This window comes from Carlito syrichta, unplaced genomic scaffold (assembly GCF_000164805.1).
Source record: "Carlito syrichta isolate Samal-C Ts95f unplaced genomic scaffold, Tarsius_syrichta-2.0.1 Scaffold315801, whole genome shotgun sequence".
Taxonomy (NCBI): Eukaryota; Metazoa; Chordata; class Mammalia; order Primates; family Tarsiidae; genus Carlito; species Carlito syrichta.
The window spans coordinates 55783-69148 of record NW_007259897.1 but is presented as its reverse complement, the minus strand read 5'-3'; the positions used below and the strand labels follow the sequence as shown (position 1 = coordinate 69148).

Genomic DNA, 13366 nt, shown 5'->3' with positions numbered 1-13366 from the left:
CTTGACCTGCTGGGCTCCAGCGATCCTTCTGCCTCAGTAGCTGGACTACAGGCATGTGCTACCATGCCCGGCTAATTTTTTGATTTGTTGTAGAGAGGAGGTCTCGCCAAGTTGCCCAGACGGGTCTCGAACCCGCGGGTTCAGGCAATTCACTCACCTCAGCCTCCCAAAGGCACGGGATTACAGACTGAGCCACCGAGCCTGGCTGTTATTTTAAATCACTGGGGTTTTTTTTTTGCCTGATACAATAGTTATTTGAACAGTATTTAAAATATCCTGTTTTGCCTCACTACAGTTTGGATAATTGAATTTACAGTAGTCTCCCCTTTTCTTATCTGCTGGGGTTACATTTCAAGACCCCCTCAGTGGATATGCCTGAAACTTCAGATAGTACCAAACCCAGTTGCTATCAACACATTTGTGTCTTTCACTCACAAATTTAATGCCTTTTCCATCTTAACTAAGTATTTAATTATGCATTGTGGCTGTAACTTTTACTAGCTTGAGATGTTACAGGAAAATACTGTGAATTTCTTTTTCTTTCACAATTTCACTGTTAGAACATTTGTTCTTACTGTAGATCTTAACAAGTCAAGAAGTTTCACCTTTTCACTTAAAAGAAGCACTTTATAGCTTCTCTTTGGCATATCCAAATTGCCAACATCTTATTCTTTGGAACCATGGTGAAATAAAATAAGGACTGCTTGAACATAAGCACTGTGATATAATGATAGTTTATCTGATAGCAGATGGCCACTAAATGACTAACGGGTGGATAATGTCATCAGTCTGGATAAAGGAATGATTTATGTCTCAGGCAAGATGGAGCTTGATGGTGTGAGATTTCATGCTGCTACTCAGATTGGCATGCAGTTTAAAACTTAAAAATTTGTTTCTGGAATGTTCTATGTAATACTTTTGGACTGTGGGTAACTGAAACATTAGCAAGGCAAACTGTGGATGAGATACAGTAGAGTACTACTGTAATCAATATAAAATCCTTTACTCTTTAATTGTCTTCAATAATACTTCCACATTTCATTTTTTTAGTTTATTTCTGAGTCCAGAATCCATTGGAACAATTGTGAGGCATTTTCTCCCCAATTAATGTTGATAAATATTGTAAATGTGCTTTATCAAATTGTGAGTTTTCTTTTTCTTTTTTTGAATTGGAGTCTCACTCTGTCACCCAGTCTGGCGAGTGCAGTGGCATGCTCACGGCCACTGCAGCCTCGACCTGCTGGGCTCAGGTGATCCCTCCCCCTTAGCTTTCCAAGTAACTGGAACTACAGGCATGCACCACCATGCCTGGCTAATTTTTAAATTTATTGTAGATATAAGGTCTCTCCAAGTTGCCCAGGCTGGTCTTAAGCCTTCACCTCAGCCTCCCAAAGTGCTGGGATTGTAGGCGTGAGCTACCGTGCCCAGCTGAGAGTGTATTTTCACTTTCACCAAATAAAAACATTCTGATGTTTTGACGTAATAGCTTTATAGTCAGTAACCCATTAACAGGTATGTGTGTGTGTGTGTGTGTGTGTGTGTGTGTGTGTGTGTGTGTGTGTGTGTGTGTGTGTGTTTGCAGTGGTTTGGAATTTACACTGTGTATTAGCCCCAATAAACAGTATTTAAACAGAGACCTGTGTATTAGCCCCAATAAACAGTATTTAAACAGAGATTTGGGTCCCAGGTCAGGACAGTAACATTAAAGTGGGAAAACTAGAAACAATAATACTAGCCTGTATCAGAGTTCTGATGGGGAGAGACCACAAAGACAAAGGAGGAGGGAGAAGTTGTTGCAATTCTTACTCCAAATGGGGTAAAATTTACAATTGTTTAAATGCTGTTTGTCAACTATTTTATTTAAAAGGAAGTTAACTCATTTGAATAACTAATTTTGATGTCTTTTAAGCTCTAAATATCTTGGTGTTAAGCTAAATATATAATTTAACTCTCAAACCAATTAATAATGAAAATTAATAGAAGCTAAACATAATCGGTTAACAGTACTTAACTTTGATTCAGTTTTCACAGACACCAGATTGCATATAAAAGCTTTCTTAACTACCTAACTGCCAATAAACTGAGCCAGAGTCTGCTAGTGTTTAAAATTAGAGCGAGGATTGCTTTGCTATTTATTCTTTGTCCTGTGGGTGGCAGCATAACTCAACTAGTTGTATTGTATGTGGTCATTTGAAATTTTGTATATCTTTGAAAGACTTTAATTTCTATATCTGTTGAACTATAAAGTGTATTATAAGAAAACTTTCCATCCCCCCATATGCTATTTACTGCTTGTTAGAGTGAAGGAGATGTTAGATAATAAGAAACTTGCTTGATATCCTTTCTTTATAGATTTCATAGATACAATGCTAAATGGTAAATAACTCTTCACATGTGTATTCTGCTGAAGGTTTTTTGAGATCTATTTTTAATTCAAACAAGAACTTAAAACAGTTGTTATAGCAAAGTTGTTTGTATCTCTGAAAATTTGCCAGTGAGACAACCTCCCCCTCACTCATTCTGCTGGTTCTCATCTAGACCATAAGTTTACTATCTTCCTTTGAAGGCAAAGACTTTCACTTTTTCATGTGCTTTCATAGGGCTTGTAATACCAGACCTCAAATTGAAATCCAGTAAAAATATTTAATGTAAATTAATAAAAAACATGTTTGTGTCACAGCTGACATTGCTAACATTAACTAGTTCCAGTTGAAACATCATCCTGAACTTCAAAAATGAGCTAGAGAATAGTCACTTAAATAATTGACAGCTTTTTGCACTTGTTTATTATCACGTATATAGAGTACAATTATGAATTATATTCTTCTAAAATATACTCTGTTTTAAGACAGAGCTATATACTTAAGTTGGAAAAGGTAGGGAAAAAGATTTTCTTAAAAAAAAAAAAAAGCAACCAGTCTCGGTGGCTCAGCCTGTAATCCCGCACCTTGGGAGGCTGAGGTGAGTGGATTGCCTGAGGCTGCGGGTTTGAGACCCGCCTGGGCAGGCGAGACCTCATCTCTACAATAAATCAAAAGAATTAGCCGGGCGTGGTAACGCGTGCCTGTAGTTCCAGCTACTTGGAAGGCTGAGGCGGAAGGATCGCTGGAGCCCAACAGGTCGAGGCCACTGCACTCCAGTCTGGGCGACAGAGTAAGACTTCAACTCAAAAAAAAAAAAAAAAAATAGATAAAATAAAAAAAGCAAATAGGTATAAATAGTGTTTGTTAAGTGTTATGAGATGAGGTGTACAGGAAATTAGAAGTCATCTTAGCATATCTGACTTTTTTGGATATTTTCTCCATTAAGTAATGCTTGAACCTTTTATAACTGTTCAGTGTCACCTAGCTTGTCAGTTTAAAAGCTAGGATTAGAACCTAGATTAACTCATGGTTCTGTAGATAAGCTAAAGGAATCTAGAATCATGGAAACCAGACTTTAATTCAGTTTACTATTCAAGCCTAAAAAATACTTGGAAAATGAGAAAAACTTTATTTTAAACTATATAACTTGCTATTGTTTGGATATTCTAATATGAAAAAGTTTGCACAGCAAGACTGAGAATAGAATGAGAGTATTGTCTGTCTGGGAGGAAATTCCGTTTTTATGAAGTGTCTTTGTCAACCCTATAATGGGTGTTGCTTCTGGAGCCTTGACAGATCTGTCCATGTCAGAATGGTGCTGCTCAGGAAAGTCGTGGAATAATCTAGGATAAAAGTATATTGCACACTAGCAGATTTTGCTAAAGTTAGTGTGTAGAGGCAGGTTTTTTAAAAAGGGAATTTCTTATTTGATTCAGAAAATAATATTAAGGATTCTTGAGATTGCTTTCAGGTCTGTTATATACTAAATGCCAGAGTTTTACTTGGCATTATAAGAATAAGATTATGAAGAAACTACTTGGGAATTTTAGCATTTCTGTTTGACTTATTTTTTATTTTTATTTTTTGGAGACAGGTTCTCACTCTGTTGCCCAGGCTACAGTGCAGTTGGTCACGATCACGGCTCAACACCCAGCTAATTTTTCTGTAGAGGCGCGATCTCACTATGTTGCCCAGGCTGGTGTTGAGCTCCTGGGGTCAAGTGATTCTCCCACCTCAGTCTCCCAGAGTACTGGGATTACAGGCATGAGCCACCATGCCCAACCTCCATTTGACTCTTTTTAGAATAGTTTCCATTTATCTGCTGAAATTCCCCATCTTTTTGTGCATGTTGTCTACCTTTTCTACTAGGACATATTGCCTTTATTAATCATAGTTATTTTTATGTTTTGGTTTTTGAGTCATAGTCTCACTCTGTCGCCCAGGCTGGAGTGCAGTGGCATGATCATGGCACACTGCAGCCTCAAACTCCCCCCCGCCCCAGTTCAAGTGATTAATTCTTCCACCTCAGCCTCTTGAGTAGCTGGGACTACAGGCATGCATCACCACACCTAGCTAAATTATTTATTTTTGTAGCAATAAGGTCTTGCTGTGTTGCCCAGACTGGTCTCCAATTCCTGGGTTCAGGCAATCCTCGTGCCTTGGCCTCCCAAAGTGCTAGGATTACAGATGTGAGCTACCGTACCCGGCCAATTATAGTTATTTAAAAGTTTTTGTGTAATAGTTCTATTGTGTGGGCCATTTCTGCATCTGGACATGTTGAATGTTGAATTCTTTACAGGGGGTTGTATTTTCTTATTTTGGAGTTTTCTTAGGTTGTGATTGAATGCTGGTCATTGTATATAAAATAACAGTAGAGACTGATATAAATAATATTTATGCCTAGAAATGGGTATGGTTCTCTCTCTGTCAGGCGGTTAGTTTGAGAAATTGAGTTAATCCCAGCAGTAGTTGCTAGTTTGATTTTGTTGTTGCTGCAAGCTTCAGATCCCTCTAATGATGGAGTGTGGATACCCTGCTTTTAATGTGATTCAGAAGGATTTTCTTTTGGTGCCTGCTCTACCCTCAAATCTTAGCAGGTCTGTCTCATCGGGAGGGGAGGGGTGGAGGGGTCTTTCTTTGCTTTATTGTCCCTCACTCAGCAGCAGATAGCTGTTGTTACTTGGTGCAATGCTTGGGATGGGAGTGCAGGGGAGGTTTTAGGTGTCTGTGTATGGTTTTTGTCCTCTTTTTTGGCCCCCATTCTTTTGTGCCTGCCTTAGTCATAGGTGGTGTCTGTGCCCCTGAGTCTCAGGGGGGGCTTTCTCAGGGCTCCCCCTTCTCGCCACCCTAGTTGCTGATAGCCTTTGAGCCTCCTCAGCTGAAGGTCCAGATCAGGGGTTAGTACATTTTTTTCTGTTAAGGATCAGATATTCACAAGCCTTGTGGTAACATCTAACTACCATACTCAACTCTGCTGTTGATCCCTGAACTAGAGTGTAGGTGGGTTCCCTCCCCCCTCCCCCACATACCCTTTGGCAACCAAATTCTGCCTGGTATCTTTAGGGGGCCTCCGGAGTGAGCAAGTTTCCTACACTTCCATTAGCAGCAATATGTTTTTGCTTTGTAATAGTCCAGAATTCTGGGCATGAATAGATTGTCTACCATGCTGAAAATGGTAGTTGACCTTTGCCTGTCACAGGAGGGCGAGAGAATTACTTGCCCGTCTTCCAGTGGTAGAAAATTTTTTCTTTAGGTCAAAGAATGGTCAACAGGATGCAGGCGACTTTCTTACTCTTTCTCTTCAGCAAACGGCTTTTGTTTTGGACCTGAGTAGATTCCAGGGCACGGACAGTTTTTGACCACGTCTTTCATTGGCAGCTAATCACCACTTTTTTACTCAAGGAGGATTCCTGTGGGGTGTTGTTCATAGGCTTCTGGGTATTCCTGCCCTATCCTCGGACCTTGCCAAGGCCAGCACATCTGTGCCCAGAGGGTGGCATTTCAGATCTCTTTCACTGCCCTGTGTCCTCTTGATGACCCAGTGGAAATTTCTAGAAAAGAGTTAGACGGTCCTTGTGTTGGAGCTCTCAGGGATTCTATACTGTTAGTTCATACTTGGCCTTTAATGATTTATTAGAACTTCTGTTGTTCTCCTTCCTGCTTTTACGGCTGCTATTGCCAATGGAAAAACAGATCATGTGTCCCTTTTTTCCTTAGAGGAGCTTGTCATTCTGAAACGCATCTCACCTGGTTGGACATTGCAAATATAAGATAAAAAAAACTTAGGTGTCTGATGAGCTCCAAAAATTATGATTATTTTCGTTAACCAGCTTATTCTTACAAGGGTGAGGGTGAAGTTCTCACAGTTTTCTGCACTGTTAGTTGAGATGGAACTTCATAGTTACATTTTCAAAACTTTGTAATCACTGAATTTGATGCTACTCAAGAGCTGTTAATTTCAAAAGAAAAAAAACCTGTTGTCTAACACTAATGTTAAAATGTTAGTGTATCATATTTTTACTAATTGCAGGATAGTTTTCAGCTAAATTTTCTCGTCATGTAGTAAAATGCCTTGTGTTGCATGAATGATAACTGCTCAACTTGATTTCTTTCCTGTAGAGCTTCTCTCATTCCTTGAAGAGGCCTAAGGCAGAGGTTTCTAAATGTTTAACAGCCTTGGTCCAGTTGTTCACAGAATTCCCTGAAGTTTCCGTGAAAAGTAAACACCTCTGGAAAGATTCCCAGTGAGGACTTTGGAGTGTGGCAAAGTAATTCGTGTCATTACTAATCCCTTCAGGTGATTTGGACAGTAGCCTGTTTTTAAGTCCACTGGCCTTTGGAAACATACAAGGAGTGCAGTGTATCATGTGTGTAAGTTTAAGATTATGTTGTCGCTGAAGCTACTCAACACATTTGCAGCACTAGTGTGCCAGTCTAAGTTAGAAGTATCCACACACACCTGGATAATATAAACAGCAAAGCACAGCCTAAGTATCCAGTGAGGAGGGACTGATCACATAGATAATGATGTGTCCAAACAGTTGTGAAAATTAGGTTGTAGCAAAGAATTTGGTCTGGGGGAGCTGTTCATGATATATGGCTGAGCCAAAAAAATGCAGTTGACAAAATAATTCATATTTGTTTTATAGCAGACACACACCCAGAGACAGAAAAAAGAAAAGGTACAAATATGTTAGTAGCAATTGTCTGCCAGTGTTGGTAGTGGTTATTTTCTATAGCTGCATTTTAAATTTTTAAAAATTTCAGTAAACTTGTATTACTTCTATAAACATATGTTAGTGGCTTTGTTATGTTTATTAGATAATTTCTTTTATCTCCTCTTCATTCTTATTTCATTTTAACATGCAAAAGTTATTTTTTTATTTGAACACAAAATGTTTTTGTGACGATAAAAGCACATATTTTTAATGTTTTCCGTGTTTCATTTTGGTTTGATGTGGATGAGGCAGGTAGAGGAGAAGGGTTATAAATACAAAACTGTGAAACTTGTTTGTATTTTATATCTGCATTGCCAATTCATATGCATTCTAACAATTCAAATGAATTAAGATTAAGTAAAAAGTCAGTTTCTTAGTTTCATTGAATATATGTCAAGTGCTCAGTAGCAATTCATAGCCAGTGGCAACTATATTGAAACAGTGCAAATACAGAACATTTTCGTCATCACAGAAAGTTCTGTTGGGCAATACTGACCTAAATTATAGTATATTTAAGTCTATTGGCTAGTAAAATTATTTAAACAAATCATCTTCTTCTAAAATTAATGTACAACTTATTCAAGTGACTCGTCAACTAAACTTCCTGGTTTAGCTTTGAAAATTAAAAGTGAAAAACTTTCTTTTCCCCTCCCTTCCGTAAAGGTATGGTATGTATATCAAATTTAACCTTTCCTTTCTTGCTGTAAGGCATTTCTCAAACTTCACTTACTAGGACTGTATATGTTTTTAGTGGTATTTAACAGATTGACTGGTTAAAACTAAACACTTTTTCTGAGTCAGGGTCTCACTGTTGGCTAGACTGGAGGGCAGTGGCACAGTCATAGCTCACCACAGCCTCAAACTTCTGGGCTCAAGCGATCCTCCCTCCTCAGTCTCCTGGGGAGCAGAGACTGCAGGCGCATGACCTCACATTCCACTAATTTTTTTTATCTCTTGTAGACATGAGGTCTTAATAGGTTGCCCAGGCTGGTCTCAAAACTCCTGGATGTGCGCGTTCCTCCTACGTTGGCCTCCTAAAGTGCTGAGATACCATGCCCAGCCTATTTTTTTTTTTTTAATATATTGATGCCTAAGATTATCATGTAGTTCTACCTTTTTTTAACTTTAAAATTTTTCTTTGAATTTACTGTCTATAAAATGACATATAGGTATATAAAGTTATTCATTGCAATATTGTAGTAAAAAATTAGCAACAAACTGTCAATATGGGATATTATTGAGTAAAGTAGTACATAAATAGTACATTCAAGTATTGGACTTACAAGAATAGAAGTTCAAATGTGTATGTTTTAAAAAACTTTGAAGGTCTCTGAACCCCTTTCAAGGGGACTGTAAAATCAAAATCAAATCTGTTCTCTAACATTATCATCAATAAGATGCTATTTGCCCTCTTTACTATGTTGACCTTGGCTTTGGTGATTCGAAAGCAATGGTGGGCAGACTGCTGGTCCCTTAGCATGAATCTTCATTTCCACACACTTGCAGTTAAAAGAAAAAAAAAAAAGAAAAAAGCCAGTTTCACTACTTAAGAATGTCCTAGTGAAGCAATGAAAATTACTATTAATTTTATTAAATTGTGACTTTGAGTGTAATTAAAAAAATTTTTTTTTCTTGAAAGAATGACTTACAAACTATGGTTATTTAGACTTTCATATTTGACAGACATTTCCTCAAAAATGAGTGAAGTAAGTCTGTCACTTCAAGGAAAACGACAGTATTTGTGCCAATAATGAAATCTGAGCTTTGAAGTAAAAATTAAAATCTTGGAAAATTTGGCTCTACTGCTGTGACCTTATTAACTTCCCAGTACTAAAAAAGACTCTTCTTATGAGATAAATGGTGATAAAAGCAAATGTATTTTTAAAACATATTGAATCGTAAAATGTATCAACATTGGGAAGATCTACAAAACTCAGTGAATTTATGTTTCCCAAATCAGCAGTGCATGATTTTATAAAATGTGTGTTTAAAAGATCCATTTAAGTAGGGGATAGACCAGTGGGTTTTGGTGGAATAGGGTACAGAAAGCTCATTGATAGTTTCAGATTTCATGTTGCAACTAACCATTTAAGAAACTACCACTTGTCAAGTTTCAGGAGAAGAACAGTTATTTGAAAAAGCTATAAAAATTTGTCTTTCTTTTCCATCTGCATATCTGTGTGAGGCTAAATTTTTTTCATTTAACTAAAACAGCGCATCACAACTGATACTGATTCAATATAGAAACAGATATGACAACCCAGCTCTCTTCTATTAAGCAAGGCTCTGAAGAGACTTGCAAAAACATAAAAACAATGACACTCTTTTTGCTAAAAATTATTTTCTTGTTTTGGAAAATATAGTTGTTTTTCATAGAAATATGTTAAAATGCCATGAGTTTATTGTTATTTTAGAACAAATTAATACTTAGTTTTAAAACCCAATTTTAATTTCTGTTATGATAAATAGTCATAGCTCACATATACACAAAAGCTTTTTGGAATTTTCAGTTATTTTTAGGAAGGTAGAGGGTTCCAGAGACCAAAATGTTTGAGAATCAGTAGAATAAAACCAACCGTAGGATACAGTATTAGAGAAAGTGCAGATCTGTGTGATTATAGCTTAGCATTTGTGTAAAGAGAGCTATAAATGGGACATTTATTTTCTTGCATAGGCATAAAATTCTTCTGGAAGGATATAAGAAAATTAGTATTGGTTGGTTCAGAGAGGAAGTGTTGAAAGGTGAACTCTTGACTCTAAACTCATTTGAACTTATGTGAATTTTAAGCCAGATGAATGTATTATTCATCATTTAAGAAAAAAAAGGAAGGAAGGAACGAGAAGGAAATGAAGGGAAGAGAAGGAAAAGTAGGAAAGGAAAGGGGAGAGGAGGGAGAGGGAGAGAAGGAGGAAGGGGGAGGAGGGAAGGAAACTTGGGAGGGGAGGGAAGAAAAGGAAGGAAACATTCCACCCAGCTTTATTACAAAACTCAGGGAATCTAGGTCTGTTATGAAACATTGGAGCAAGTTAGAATAATGGTTATTATTTTTCTGGCAGTTTGCTTTTTCTTGTTTTGTTTGAGAAAAAACAAAGCTTGGTTATTTTAGGGGTAAAAATTTCATTTAATGTCCAAGCCAAGTACTGTCATGTTAAAATACTATAACATGAATATAATAGGTAGCAATTTCTCCAGTGGGACCCAAAGTATAATGAACTTAAATTTTAAGGAGGAACACTTTTATTAGGTTTTTTTTTTTAATGGCAAATATTTCTAGGTTCCAAGTAAAGAGATTGGGTTTATTTTAGAACACTATTATAATCTATATTCCTGTCATTATAAGGTTTTGAATAAGTGCTGCATGAAATGTAGAAGTAAAAAACCCTAAGTATTTTGACATTTGATTCAGTACAAAAAGTACTTTTTGATACAACCTTTGAGGCTTTGGAAATTCTTGAAAAGAATAACTAAGGAATTCAGTTTTATTTATTCTGTCTGCTATTAATGTGCCTTTTGGTCAGTGTTCATACTTTTTAGCTTTTGGATAGATAAAGTGTCCTTTTATAAAAAGGGAAAATTATTTTAATGTAACAGCTTTTAAGATTTTCTTTTTTCTCATAATACTTTTAAAATGTATTTCTTTGAATGCTAAAAATCATTGTCAGAGTTCTTTGAAGCTGTTTAGAGGACAGTATTACATATGATTCTATTCGTCAGTTATAGTTAAGTTTATCCATAATGTGGAACCATTTCTCCCAAGTTCTTTACTTAACAAAAGAATGTTTTTAAAAATGTTAATGGATTTTTTTCAAGTATTAGACAAATAGGTAGTTCAATCAGAAAGGAATTTTATTTACTCTTACTAGTTGCCTTTGCATGCATAATACTTAACATTTTTCAAAACACTTATACAGTATTTTCATTGATTCTCAGCACATCTTGGAAGAAGCACAGTTAGTAATTTTCCTATTTTAGACATAGGAAATTGAAATGTAAAGGGCTAAATGAATTGCTTAACGTCATATAGCCTTGTTCAATAGTAAATAGGAACTTAGACTTAAACAAAACTAAGTTTGATTTAGATTTGAATTTAGGTTTTAACAAGACTCGGTCCTTGCAAAAAATGCATTATTGGTACCTTCTCTGTTCCAGGCCCTGTGGTCAGCACTGGAGATAAACAGATAAGACACAGATCTTACTCTCCAGGTGCTTGAAGTTAGCGGCAGAGATGGCCCAGAAGGGAGAAGTGTGTGTAGTGGTGTTCCACTGAAGGACCCTGTAGCTCAGATGTTGTTCAGGAAGTGACACAAATCTTGAAGAATGGCTAGGAGAAGTTAGCCAAAGTGAGTTTGGTTAGGTAAGGAGAGAGATGTTCAGGCAAGGAGGCCTGATGTTTGGGAACTGCTAGTTCCATTGTGAGGAGGAGTAGACTGTGAAACTAGGGAATAGTATGGGAATATTTGGACATTTCTAAAGCAGCGTAGCTAAAATTGTTTTATAATTTCACGTTTTAAAATTTAATCATTGGAAATCTTTCAGTGTGACTTTTAAAAAATATCCTTGTTTGGGCGCGGCGGAGCCTGCCAGGCCTGGAGGCTGCCCGGCCTCCCTTGCGCTGTGGGAAGGAGCCCGCGCAGCGTGGGGTTCGCCCTCGGGGCCGGTATCTAGATCGCCTTGGCGACTGGACAGAGATTGATGAGAGCTGTCAGAGTGTTTGAGTTTGGTGGACCCGAAGTCCTGAAACTGCAGTCGGATGTAGCCGTCCGATTCCAAAAGACCACCAGGTTCTAATCAGGGTCCACGCCTGTGTTGTGAACCCCGTGGAGACGTGCAATCGCTCCGGGACGTACAGCAGGAAGCCACCCCTGCCCTACACGCCTGACTCCGACGTGGCTGGGGTGGTGGAAGCTATTGGAGACCGTGCGTCTGCTGTCAAGCTAGGTGATAGGGTTTTCACGACCAGCACGCTCTCTGGGGGCTACGCGGAGTACGCGCTGGCAGCAGACCACACCGTCTACAAACTGCCCGACGAGCTGGACTTCCAGCAAGGCGCGGCCATCGGTGTCCCATGTTTCACGGCGTTTCGAGCTCTGATCCACAGTGCCCGCGTGAAGGCTGGCTAGAGCGTTCTGGTTCACGGGGCTAGCGGAGGAGTTGGCTTAGCAGCGTCCAGATTGCTAGAGCTTATGGCTTGAGGGTTTTGGGCACGGCTGGCACTGAGGAGGGACGGAAGGTTGTCTTGCAAAATGGAGCCTATGAAGTGTTTAATCACCGAGAAGTTAACTACATTGATAAAATTAAGAAATCTGTTGGTGAGAGAGGAATTGATGTGATTATTGAAATGTTTGCGAATGTAAATCTTAGTAAAGATTTGAATCTTCTGTCATACGGAGGAAGCGTCATAGTTGTTGGCAACAGAACCCTCGGGATACCATGGCCAAGGAGGCTAGTATCATTGGAGTTCATTTCTTTTCCTCAACCAGGGAGGAATTTCAGCAATTTGCAACCGCCCTTCAAGCTGGAATGGAAATTGGTTGGTTGAAACCTGTAATAGGTTCTCGGTATCCGTTGGAAAAGGTGGCCCGGGCTCATGAAAATATTCACGGTGGTGGGGCTACTGGAAAAATGGTTCTTCTCTTACGATGATGAATCATTTCATGCAATTTTCTATGTAACAAGAGGTTCTCTCTTCTCCATTTTTACTTAATTATCTGCTCTTTGATTAACGTTCAGTTGATTCTGCGAGTTTCTTATGGGAAAAAATAAGATTTTTTCTTTGGAGAACAGAGGCAGTGAAGTAAAATTGATAGCCGGCAATATTTTTTATGCCTCTGTCTCAGATCAGGAATCATCATATTAGGAAATAATGTGTTAGTGGTCATTGACATTGAAGTGCTTTCCAGAAATTCTTAACAGACACTTGAGTAATTCCATGTCTTTGATCAGAACATGCTGATTCATAATAGAACTGCCCAGGTCCCACAGATTTCTGAGCCTACTCACCTCTACAAAGGTTCTTTAGTCTCTGATTAGCCTTAAATGTATTGGACTCTGAAGATTTACTGGATTAAAAAAGACTCTTGTTTCAAACTAATCTCGGCTGGGTCTGTAAGGCTTCTGGATGTGCAACAATAAACAATGGCCAGGGCAGTTTTTTAGTTTTCCCAATATTTCTCCAAATATTAGAATACTCATGATCAGTTGGTTGCCAATGACTTTGTATGTTCTGTGAAGACCACAGCCCTCTATTTGGTATAATATGATAACCTACACATGGTCTCCACATA

At 38.2% G+C, this 13366-nt stretch overlaps 1 protein-coding gene and 1 pseudogene across 1 annotated transcript in view; both read left to right on the top strand.

The window, feature by feature from the left end:
• CACUL1 (CDK2 associated cullin domain 1) overlaps positions 1-13366 on the top strand; it is a gene marked incomplete at its 3' end in the record, with an annotated part of 66335 nt that overhangs the window by 38646 nt on the left and 14323 nt on the right. The gene's annotated exons all lie outside the window — the stretch shown is intronic.
• LOC103275862 lies at positions 11308-12725 on the top strand (annotated as a pseudogene).